An 11,539-nucleotide genomic window follows, 5' to 3' on the forward strand; every position below is an offset into this window, starting at 1 on the left:
CCCGGCTGGAGGGAAGCATTTTATAGACTAAGGATCCCATATGTAATTGAGCTCTTACAAAAGTGACCAAAAGATCTGCCTTGGTTAGAAGATATACCAGTCACACAGTCTTTCTTTAAAGATGCATGTGTTTATCTACTTGAAGGCAGAGGGACAGAGACAGACAGAGAGGTGTTTTCCATCTGCTGGCTCACTTCTCAAGTGACCACAGTGGCCCGAGCTGGGCCTGGCCAAAGCCAGGAGCTGGGAACTTGACGCAGGCCTCCCACACGAGTGGCAGCCTGGAGCCCTCATTCTCTGATTTTCTAGTGTGTTACAGGAAGCTGGATCTGAAACAGAGCACTCACTGTGGGATGCCCGCACTACGAACAGCGACTTAAGCCACTGCACCACAATGCTGGCCCCCACCAGTTATATAGTTTGAAAAAGCTGCTTGAAAACCAAATTGAGAGATGTTTCAAAACAAAGCAATAGCAAAATCACACAGAGACTGATTACATAGAGACAAATTACATTGTATGAAAATAATGGTTGCAAATTTGGATTCAAATGTTAATCGAGAATGAAAAGCTAATATTGACATAGTCATATAATTGACAATCAGCTAAAAATATGGGACAATCACAGGGGGACAAGGGGCATAAAACAATAAATTCCTTACTGTACATGAAGGAGTCTGGAAGATCTTTGTAGCTTTGACCATTAAGGGAGCTACAAGTTCAAGCACGTGCTTGATTAAATTAAAAAATAACCAGTATCAAAGATTGTGCTAACAGAATAACGATGGACAGAATCTTAAAAAGTCACCTACACACACAGAGCATGTGTGACTACAGGATTCACAGGGAGCTATCTGCAGAGACAGTCCAAATTTGACAGAGGTATGTGCCCCCAGAGACTGGCTGAAGAGTGGAGTCTCCTCATTGTGGTCTGTTTTAAAGGTTATCCTGGAGAGCATCTCAAATGAGCTTTGTGAGAATTAGGCTGCAGGTGTGCGCTGCACTCGCCACTCAACTGGACGAACAGGCTTCCTTGCAGAAGTTTCCGGCTCTCCTGTTTGCCTCGACTTGACCTCTGGCTCTGTGGGAGGTAGGGCCAACCCTCTTCTGCAGCTCTGTACTTCCTGCCCGGTGAGTCTACCCTCAAATAGGAATGGCTTCGCAGAAGAAAGCTCTACCCCCTTAGGAAGCGGATCCGATCCTCCCTCCATTTAGAAGTGAAGGGAATTGCGAGAAGTGGAGGTCCATGTCCCACCTGGCTCCCCTCAGATGCACTCCCCACCCACAGCCCGGTGCCTGCAGGATCCACAGCAGGCCTACTGGGGCCCCGTGAGCGCTGCCGCCATCCACTGAGACAGCCTTCCAACAAACCACGAAAACAGAGTTTATATAGCAAAACAAGAGCGGCGGCGTTAGCAAAGCTGCACCAACCAAAGAGCATAACACCAGATAATAGAAAAGGAAAAACTATCACATAAAAATGGGGAGAGCAGCAGTGCAAACTCAGAGAGCATAAAACTGGATAATGGAATGAGGAAAAGCTATGGTGATAAAAATGAAAAGAAAAGTTATCTGGTTGAGGGGAAAAGACTCTCAAATTGATTTGCGTGCCAACACGCGCTTAAGTTCGCATCACTCAATGCGTTCTTGGGGATCGCAAAGAAGCTACGTGCAACAGAGCCATTCTCTTCCTCAACAGAGGGTCCACCCAGGAACGCAGCGGGGGAATGTGAGGGAGCCTCATCTGCTCCACCGTCACTCTGGGGTCCAATGACTCCAGATTTCAGGGGAAACCAGGCCAGGAGCTATGGATCATCCGGGACAGCAAAGCCTGAGCACCCGAGACCCGATGTATAACACATAATGAATTAATAAACAGCCAGGAAATTTTGTAGCCTGAATGAAAACGCCGCAAACTGTACAAATTACAGCCGCAACATCAACAGGAACCTGCTGGAAGTGCCAGTACAGATAAGGAGGCATCCAGAACTGACAGGGACCTCGAAGACCCACCCCCGGGCCTCTCTCCTGTGGCGGGCGGGTGAAGGTCAAATACAGAAGGGACAAAAAGGATGTCAATCGCAAGACTACCGGCTGTGCCAATTTCCTTGACAGAATGATTCAGAAATTCATCTAAAAAAAAATGAAAATTTCAACAAAATTCTCAAAGAGAAATGAGAGGAAGCAAACTTGGTCAAATATTAAAGTTAATCCTAGAGCTACAGTCATGGAGAGTGTGTGGGATTTGTAGAAAAAACAAAGAAACATTAATGACATACAAGAAATGACTCTGAAAATCCCATATACATTCAGCGATGATTAAATTTATATACTATTTAATATATTCATTCGGTATAATAATTACCAAATTTAATATTTAATAAAAAGATATAAGTAGATATGTTAATGAGATAAACATGCTGGCAGTAGATTTTAATATTTAATAAAATTCAATAAAATGTAATAAAGGAAGCAATAGAGACTACAACAAGTGATAATGGAGAAAAACGATGAAGTCAGTTGAGGAAAATATCAAGTTAAATTCCCGCTTCACATTAAGTACTTGACACATAATTAGGACATAGCAATTATTTGTTCAAAGAAAAGAAGAAAAAAATGAGCGAATAATATATTAAATTCTAAATGGGTTAAATGCTTGGCAAACCATAAAACACTACAGGAAATTACAAACATATATTGTGCAAATCTCTAATCCGGAAAGACCTTCCTAAATGTAGAAATGACAGACGAGAGGAGAAAGAGAATGCTCAACAGCGCCGATTCCAGGGTGTTTTCAATGGCTCGCCGTGAAGACACACGCAGACAGGGCATACAAAGGATTAACATAGTTCATCTATAAAAGGCGCCTGCGAATCAGAGAGACAGAGACAAATACGCCAACGGAACGCGGGCAAGGACACGGAGGAGACAATTCTCAGGAGCAGAAAGACAAATGACCAATAAATGGATGAAGAAATATTCAACTTCATTTGTCATCCAAGACATGAAAAATTAAACAAGCAACAAGAATAATTCAAGTCTTAAACATTCTGTCATCAAGAACCCTCTCCTCTGAAAAATGCACCTGTGTAGAAAAAACTGGCCCCACCTCTGAGGCCAGGCCGAGAGGGAGGGGAACCCGGAGTCAGAATCCCTGTGACTTCCCGCTGGAGAACAGAGAGCGGGGTAGCCGTAGGACATGTGTTTCATACATGCTGCTGGGACTGCTTGTTTGTGCATTTCTGAAAAACATTTGATAACGCATTCAAAGCCTCAAAATCTCTATAATTGGTTCTTGGAGTAGACTTTTATGTAAGTAGCTTGGAGAAACCTGATAAAAACGCAATGCTCTCTATTCAAAGATGTTCACCATGGCATTATTTATATTAGCCAAAAATGTTAACTGCTTAAATTTCCAAAACAGAGACGCTTTTAAGGGATGGGTGTTTGGCTTAGTAGTTAAGATGTTGCTTAGGGTGCCTGTGTCCCCAGGCAGAGTTCGACCCTGGGCTCTGTTCCTGACTCTGCTTCCAGCTTAAGTGCACCCTGGATGACAGCAGGGGTGGCTCGAGTCATTAAATTCCTCTATCCACATGAATGACCTCCATCAACTTCCTGGCTTCCATCTTTGGCCTCGCCCCGCCCCAGCTATTGTAGGCATTTGAGCAAAGAACCAGCAAGTAGAAGCTCGCTCACTCAGGCTTGCTCTCTCTCTCTCTGCCTCTTAAATTAATTAAAATAATAAATAAATGAATAAATATAAAGTGTTTAGATAAATTATGTTGCATGGCTAAAGTATGTCATTATTCCACTGCAATGTTTTTCAAGAATATTTAATGATGTGAGGAAATACTTACAAAGGATGTGATATGTGAGAGAAGAATATTGTGTATTTGGGGAAGAATAAAGGCCTCATATACACATACACAGAAAGAGCTGCAAATAAGTATATCGGAATATTACTAACTTTTATTTTTATGTGAGAAAAGTATGGATGTTTTCTTTATTCTTTTCTGAACCATAAACAAATCTTACTTTCGAAATCACAAAAAATAATTTTAATACCAACAAAAAAGAAGGACTATGAAAACCAATTTCAGTTAGAAAGACTGTTGTTTTTCTTTTGTGAATTATGTCTTTGTGGGGAAAAGACATTCCCATCTTATTTTATTTATTTATACTTGTTAAATATTTATTTGTTTGTTTGTTTAAAAGGCAGAGTTAGAGAAAGAGAGAGAGAGAACTTTCATCGGCTGGCTCACTCCCCAAATGGCCGCAATGACCAGTGCCGAGCCAGGCTGAAGCCAAGAGCCAGGAGCCCCATCAAGGTCTCCCACATGGATGGAGGGACCCAAGAACCTGAGCCGTCCTCTGCTGCTTTCCCAGGTGCAACAGCAGGGAGCTGGATTGGAAGTGGAGCAGCTGGGACTTGAACTGGCACCCATATGGGATGCCAGTGCTGCAGGCTGTGGCACCCAAGTGGTACCACACCAGCCCCAAGACATTCCCATCTAAGGTTTCTTGGATTTGAATCTGAGACAGTTTCCAGAAACAAATCAGCAAGTCAAGACACACGTCACGTGGTGAGCTCTCCACCAAACACAGAACCAATCACTTGGGACCCCCTTTGGGGGAGGCCTGGTTTCTGGCCTCTGTGGGAATCCAAGCCTGGCTTGGATCCTCGGCACCAGGAGACTTGCTGATGAAGCATTCGGGCTTTGGGATAGGAAGGACCAAGGGGTTAAGGCCCCGCATTATCACTGCCTGCTGTGTGACCCGGGGCGACCGGCTTCAGTTCTCTGAACTTCAGTTGATAACAGAACAGGCGTCCTAGGGCTGAGGGGACAGCTGAGTAACTAACCTGCTGGAAGGAGGTACGTACAAGTATTCCTTGTGTCTTTTGGCTGCTGTCTGCCCTGATTTCAAATGAATGTGTTTCAGTAGGCATCTGGAACATGTCGCTTTCGATGTTGAGTTCCTGTGATTGATTTAAGTCTTGTTTGGGGAACTGATGTTTGTTGAGTACCTTTTTTTTTTTTTTTTTAACCATGCACTATGCTCAAACTTCACAGCTTTTGTATGGATAAAATTTCTCATGGACAATAAACCATGTATACTTCAGTCATTACGGTAAACCATCAGTCATACGGTAGCTGATGTCCTAAGCAACCCCCAGATTTCAAGGGCTTAACAAGCACACATGTGGTTAGCCATGGCGTTTCAGGCTCAGAGTTCCGAGGAAGGTCCGTGTGGACTTGGGCTCCCCATGCCTCCTGTGCAGGATCCTCTGCATTCAGTCAGCCAGCAGAGGGTGAAGCAGCAGGGCCAGGAGTCCCTGGCCGGCTTCATCCTGGCCTGCAGGAAGTGCTGCGCCTCACTTCCACGCACAACTGCTCCCACCACGCCCACCTGCCTCCAAGGCCGGCTGAGCACTCTGGTCTTCTGATTGGCCAGGAGAAGAGGCGCCTCCTACTGTGCTGGCCAATCCCTGCCAGTCTTCCGTTGAGCCTTTGTTCTTAATGTCACACATAGCCTGCATTTGTTTCCCTGTGGTTTCCTGTTTTCTTTTCCCTTATTTTTTTTTTCAAATGTGATTCTATTTTTCTTGAAGTCAGAGATGTTAATATCACAAAGGGAAGGGATTCACAACAATGATCCTAACATGAAGCAAGAAAGGCGTGCTGTCATGTCTATGGTATGATTCAATGAAGCGCTATTTATAACTCTGTGCCAAATGATATGACATCCACATAATTTTTATTCTCTACACTAACTTCCACCAGTAAGTGAAACCATGTGGGAGACTCGCTTGTCTCAGGCAACATAATGATCTCCAGTTCCATCCATTTTGTTGCAAATGTCAGGATTTCATTCTTGTTTTTATGGCTGATTAATATTCTATGAGATATATATATATATATATATATTCTTAAGCCCAGAGTTAGGGTTTTTTTTTCTTGATCTCTTGCTTCGTTGAGCGAGAGAATAGCTGTTTTCTGTTTTACAAAAGTCTCCCTTTAAGTGTAAAAGGTATAACGGAAGTCACACATGGTAGAGAAAACAGAAGAGATTCTGTCAGCACGACATTTCTGCAAGTGGGAAGATAAACCTCAGTTTAGACGGCGGTAGAACTGGGGGAGACAAGACTCAGGGCGAGAGCCTTCCGGGCCTGCTAGAGGACAACGACCACAATAGCAAATAGGATTGCTCTGCACACAGATCAGGGTCTCCTTCCCCGGATCACGGGGTGATGGAAGCTCACCCCTGAGCACAGATGCCACAGGGAAGCAAGAGGGAGAAACCCCGTTAGCTTCCCTCCATCCCTGCATCACACGAGATAACTACACCCGACTCAGGGTGAAAATAACCACTGGACACAGTGGGGCAAAGCATTCAGGTGCTGGGGGTTGACTGAGGGCTCCTGGACAAATTTTGATTCAGCTACTACAAATCAGAGCTGTACCTCTTTGGCATATCTGAATCACCGTGTGCAATACCCCACGGGCTTCCTTAGCCCCTCAGATCCTCCAGACTGTCAGACCCACGAGGACACTGGGTATGAACAGCTCACAAGAAAACACACACACACACACACACACACACACGGAGGGAGTGCTGGGCAGAACCAGCGTCCAAATCCAGGACAGTCTGTCATCTGTCATTTGTTCCACAACTCCACACTACTCGCCATCATCAAGAGCAATTTTTTAATGTCAGGTTATTAATAAATGTTTCAAACACTATCTTTATCATTTGGGCTTCTTAATTAGGCTGTAGGAAGAGAGTTCCATAACCGGGCGTGGGACTCTCCCCTTCCCCTTGCTGCCCTGGTGAAAGCCACGTGACCTTTTGACCCTAGAGCCAACCCTGGTCCCGGATTGTCAGCCCTAAGACCCTGTTGAACACCTGTGCCAGGCCATGAGCCACACCAGGGCCACAGAATCATCTGGTCTGGCCCTGCCAAGGCGACCACATGTATAGCAAACTGATTTAGCTAAAGGGTTATTTATTCATTTGAAAGGCGGAGAATTACAGAGTGAGAGAGAAAAGACACAGAGATCATCCATCCACTGGTTCACTCCCCACATGGCCACAATAGCTGGGGCTGGGCCACGCCAAAGCCAAGAGCCTGGAACTCCATCCGGGTCTCTCACATGGGTAGCAGGGGCCCAAGCATTTGGGCCATCTTCTGCTGCTTTCCCAGGTGTATTAGCAGGGAGCTGGTTTGGAAGTGGAGAAGCCAGGACTCGAACCGGTGCTTCGTCTCTCCCTTTCTCTCTGTAACTCTGCCTTTCAAATAAATCAATCAACCAAACAAGGAAGAGGTTGAAGAGATTCAGAAGTATTAGAATGTGATGTTGCAGTTTTTCAGCCATGGATTTTTAGCAACCGATCACAAACAATAGTGATTTCCACCCACCTGGTTTGTTGGTTGTGGAGTTACAACTCCCGTCTTGTGGCCACTTCCGCCCCCTACCAGCCAAGTTTCCATACCCTGGGCTTGAATCCTAGGTGGATCATCTGTCTGTGGACGAAACACTGTATTCTGTCTGGTTGTCTTTTTTGCAAGACTCACTACCACCTCCCCTGTGTAGGATCTAAAGGCAGAAACAAATAGATGGCGAGTCTTGCAAAGACCGGCCTGCAGTGAGGTGGAGAAAGGCGCTTGCTCTCCTAGCTTTCCCACACAGACCTGAGAGGTATGCAGAGATACCAGTTGAATATTGCAACCATTAGCCCATTCCGGTGGATTCACGGAGCCCACATTCTTCTCTGCTCCAGTTTCTTGGAAGCCTCTAGAAATCAGGAAAGAAGGAAACACAAATCCCATGCATCCCAAGTGGGTAGGCCCCAGGAACTGTACAATAGTAGGAGATGCTGAACTGCATTCTGGCAGGATGTGTTTCTTTTCTTCAAGACTGACTGTGATTGGAGAATGTCCAACGGGAGGATCGCTGCTGTGGCACGGTGGGTTAAGCAGTGGCCTGCCGTGCCAGCATCCCCTACTGGAGCGCTGGTTCAAGGACTGTTCCACTTCCCATCCAGCTCCCCGCTAATGCACCTGGGAAAGCAGTGGAGGATGGCCCAAGTACATTGGCCCCGACACCTCATGGGACCCTGCTGGAGTTTCTGGCTCCGGACTTTGGCCTAACCATTGCAGCCATCTGGGGGCTGAACCAGCAGGTAGATCTCTTTTGTCTTTCCTTCTCTCTATCACTCTGCCTTTTTTTTTTTTTTTTTTTTTTTGACAGGCAGAGTTAGACAGTGAGAGAGAAAGAGACAGAGAGAAAGGTCTTCCTCCGTTGGTTCACTCCCCAAATGGCCGCTACGGCCGGCACATTGTGCCTATCTGAAGCCAGGAGCCAGGTGTCTCCTCCTGGTCTCCCACGCGGGTGCAGAGCCCAAGCACTTGGGCCATCCTCCTCTGCACTCCCAGGCCACAGCAGAGAGCTGGACTGGAAGAGGAGCAACTGGGACTAGAACCCAGCGCCCATAGGGGTTCCTGGTGCCACAGACGGAGGATTAACCAAGTGAGCCACGGCGCCGGCCCCACTCTGCCTTTCAAATAAATAAATCTTAAAAGAGAGAGAGAGAGAGAGAGAGAAATTAATGGCACTTCCAGGCCATGTGGTGGCAAAAGAACCCTTGAAAAGCACTGGAAAACAAGACTCCATTAAAAGAGGATTTCTGAAGACTTTGACTAAACCGAGCAGGTGTGTCTACGTGCTCAAGACTTGCCCAGGAGCCGGAGCGGGAGCCGCGGGCAGAGGCTGCGGGAGGGGATAGGGAGAGAGAGGGACAGGGACTTTGGTCTCACAGCTCCTACCGTTTATTTCAGGGAACAGGCCTTAGCATCAGGGACAACTTCAGCGCCACAGGAAATGATGGGACAGCAAATGTGCAAGGACCCACATTCCTGCTCCCTGCTAGCATGCCTGGGAAAGCAGCAGAGGATGGCTCAAGTCCTTGGGCCCCTGCCATCCACATGGGAGACCCAGATGGTGTTCCAGGCTCCCGATGTGGCCATTTGGAGAGTGAACCAGCAGGTGGAAGATTTTTCTCCCTGAGTCTCTCCCTCACTCTGTAACTCTGCCTTCCAAATAAAATAAATAAATAGGTGGCCAAGCCCAGGACTCTGGCACGAGCTGCTGCTACCAAGGGCTGTAGCGCTGGGTTACCTGGTCCTACCAGGTAACCCCTGAAGGGGTCCCCAGGAACCAGCAGAGCCACCTCCTCCGAGAAAAAGCAGGGCTTCCCGGATTAACAGGCAAAGACCTTCCCGGGAGCCCCTCGCCTGTCTGACACCTTGCAGAAGACAGAGGGCTGGCACCAGCCACACCTGCTCACCCTGGGACAGTGATGAGCACGGGCACCAACCAGGGGCACCCAGGAGCCACACCTCCCAGCTGGTGGTGGGTGGGGAGGTAAGCCTCAATGCATGTGACCTCGCCACGCCCTTCCTCTCACGTCTCCCTGGAGCAGTCCCTCTCTTTTGGGGGAGAAAAATCCAAAAACCTTGCATATTCCCAAATGCCCAGAGTGTGGGTCTGCAGTCACACGGGCAAAGCAGCTCTGTGAAGCACCTCCCTTAGCTCCTCAGACTGATCTTGCACTGGGAAAAGAGAGACTGAAAAACCTCCGGACCGTTGGGCTGGGTTCTGTTTGGGGAAGACAGAGAGGTGGCCGAGGAGAGGGGTGAAGGTTACTCCCTGGTCGGGAAGTCATCACATCGCTCTCTCTCCCCTCCTACCCCCCAGCAGAAAGAACCCTCTGGAATCCAGATCTTGACGGGACAAAGTATGACAGAGGCTTTCAGAGGAAAACCTGCCCAAGAGGAATAACACTTGCCCCCGCCTCCTCAGTGTCCTCTGAGATCTGTCACGGCATCTTAGCCCTGCCACCTGCTCCTGTAGATCCCCTCTTGGTCCAATCAGCTGTGGAAGTCACACACAGCAAAGCTGGAGGTACCCTTGGAGACCACCTCTGTGCAGTGCTCATGGCCAAAGCGAGGTGAGTGAGCCCCGCTTCGGCCACCCAGCCCGCCTCTACTCACCTGAATTTGGGCTTCCTAGGGTTCCGTTTGCTAAGCTTCTGTCTGATCACGTGAAACAAAAGAGCTGGAAAGCACTGCTCTCGCTTTACTGTTTGCACACGGGGGCCGCCGTGCTGGAGAGCCCTGTCCACGGCCACGCAGCCAGCGTGCACCCTCCGATCAGGCACAAGAGGGCAGCCCAGGAAATGCACAGAGCTGCAGACTCCGGTAGAGGCTCTGGCCTCTCTCCCCGGGGGGCCGGCAGCCCAGCCCCAGCCCACACCTCTCAGCCCCGCCCTCAGGCCTGCTGCCCACAGGAAGGGTGCAGTCGTATTTGTCATCCTTGGACCGTGGTAAGAGCCGAGCAGGCTGTGCCGAAAGGCAAACCAGAATGCCAGCAAGCTACCGCTATAGCCATGGTGCCGGAGACTCGGCTGCTGGAGCCCCAGTGAGCTGAACACTAATGGGCAAGGTAAATTATTTTCTCTGTTCCTAATGTGCGATTTGCTATCCGTTTCCTCCTTTTGACGTGCACAACGGAATCAAAAGACAGAAGGAGGAGGCGAGGAGCCACATGGGGAGAAAGGGGAAAAACACTTCGGCTTTCCACGGAGGCTCATGTTGGCGTCCCGCAGCGATCCCGTGGGCCCGCCGAATTAAACGCTGTCACTCAGGCCTGCGAGCAGAGCCGTCCAGTTTGCAGACACCTGTCATAATTAAACTAATGGCTCTGAAAATGTGCCTTGATATTAAATCTATCTTCCGCCGAGGAGCGGAGCTGATTAAAAACGCCGTCTGACAGTTAATGATGAACCCGTGGCTTTGCTGAGCCCGGGACTGCAACTGGCCAGTGCAGGCTGAACTCCCGCTACCCTTCCCCCTGCCCCCACACAACAGAAGCTCGGGCCCTTGTCCTCCCCCGCTCCACCCCTTATAGAAGCTGCGGTTTCCCTCCCACCCCGCCCCCTCCCACAGTCCCCACTCTGCTAAGGGAGAACAAAGATGCTTGGTAGGCAGGAACACATTGAGTTATTGCTCAGTTATCAGCGAATGCAGAGGCAGTGCAAATGGTCTGTGACATGAAGAGAGAAGATACAGTCCCTGGCCAGGCTTCTGACATCTCCCTGAGAAGACTGTGTTTCCAACCACGCCCCTGGGAGATGCTAAACTCTGCCCTCCAGGAAAGTCAGAAACCCTGCAGCTCCAGACTGTGGGGCTGACCGTCTTTCCTTCCCATCAGGCTTTGCACACGGTGCTGACAGTGCTCTCCACACAGAACTCTCTTTGGGGAAAACGACGCATCCTGACCTGATTATCTGGAAGCCTAAAGAGGCTCAGTTCACTCACAGTGGCGCTCGCCAGTGAGACGCACGTGGCATCTGACTCCTCAGCAAGAGGCGTTGGGAGACAGGTGATCAGCATCCTTCTCTGGGGTGCCCGGCTCCTCCCAAAACGAGAACCCCAGGGAATTCCCTCTGCTAGGCGCTCCTGCACCCCCAGGAGGCTG

This window comes from Oryctolagus cuniculus, chromosome 2 (genome assembly GCF_051225735.1).
Source record: "Oryctolagus cuniculus isolate XC-2025 breed Fujian yellow rabbit chromosome 2, ASM5122573v1, whole genome shotgun sequence".
Taxonomy (NCBI): Eukaryota; Metazoa; Chordata; class Mammalia; order Lagomorpha; family Leporidae; genus Oryctolagus; species Oryctolagus cuniculus.